Here is a 1,191-nt window from a genome sequence, read left to right as displayed (position 1 = left end):
ACCCCATATATATATATATATATATATGAGAATTACAAAATATATATGTATTATTTTAATATCTGTTGGACATTTATACTTCAAAACTATTTGGTAAACTAGCCACATTTTAATGAATATAATTTCTATATAATTAGAAAATGAAAAAACTACATCTGGATATAATTTTTGAAATAATAACATTTAACTGTAAAAATAAAAGGATATTTGTATATCGATATTATTGTTGAATTATGTTCATAAACAAATAATTGATATGACAGTAAACTGTTTTATTTGTAAATTACTTTTACTAAATTTATATAGAATTATGGAACCATTTTAATTTGGTTATTTATAACGTCTGGCGTACTTTCGTGCCACCCCGTCGAATTAATTGGATACATAACGAATTGAAGTAACGAACAAAATAAATTAAAAAAATCTAAACGAGTGAAAGATAATATTACAAATCATAGATCTCTTTATCATGATAGTGGATGAAAAAGGAGAAAAACGACATGCGTTTCTCTACAAAAAGGTCAGAAAATGATAGTACCCATAATATATCGTCTATTTTTAATTAACTAATTATTTTACTAAATAATCATGTACTAATAGAACATGTGCGCTTAAATAAACAAATAAATTAGTGAGTATATAACTAAATAATACATAATATTCACAATCACGAATTTGTTGGTATTAAAATAAAATAATATATTTGTTAGTATTTTCAAATTCTCACATTAAATATAAATGAAAAAATTGAATAATACATAAAAAAAATTAAAATATAGAAATCTTTTAAGTTTCAAAGTTTTACTATGAAAGTATATTAAATTTTTTATATAGAAACTCATGTTTAAAAAATTAACAATTAAAAAAATCAATTATTTATCTACGTGTCTCCGCCAGAGACATTTATATATGTGGTAAGACCCAATCACACTTAGGCTGTGTTCGGATGTGAAGATTTGGGAGAGATGATTTGAATGAATTTGAGTGGATTTGAGGGTAATATTTTTGTTGTTTTTTTTAGTGGATTTGTGGGTAATTGAGAGTGGATTTGAGAGTAAAGTTTGTGAGAATTAGTGAGATTTGATTGATGTGATAAATTTAAAACATTTGTTTAATTGGTAGAAATTAAAGATTACCAAAATGTCCCTAGTTATTAAAATAATATAAAATGTTATTTGTTAGTGTTATATT

Source organism: Vigna radiata, chromosome 7 (assembly GCF_000741045.1).
Source record: "Vigna radiata var. radiata cultivar VC1973A chromosome 7, Vradiata_ver6, whole genome shotgun sequence".
NCBI classification, from domain to species: domain Eukaryota; kingdom Viridiplantae; phylum Streptophyta; class Magnoliopsida; order Fabales; family Fabaceae; genus Vigna; species Vigna radiata.
This window is presented reverse-complemented; position numbering follows the sequence as displayed.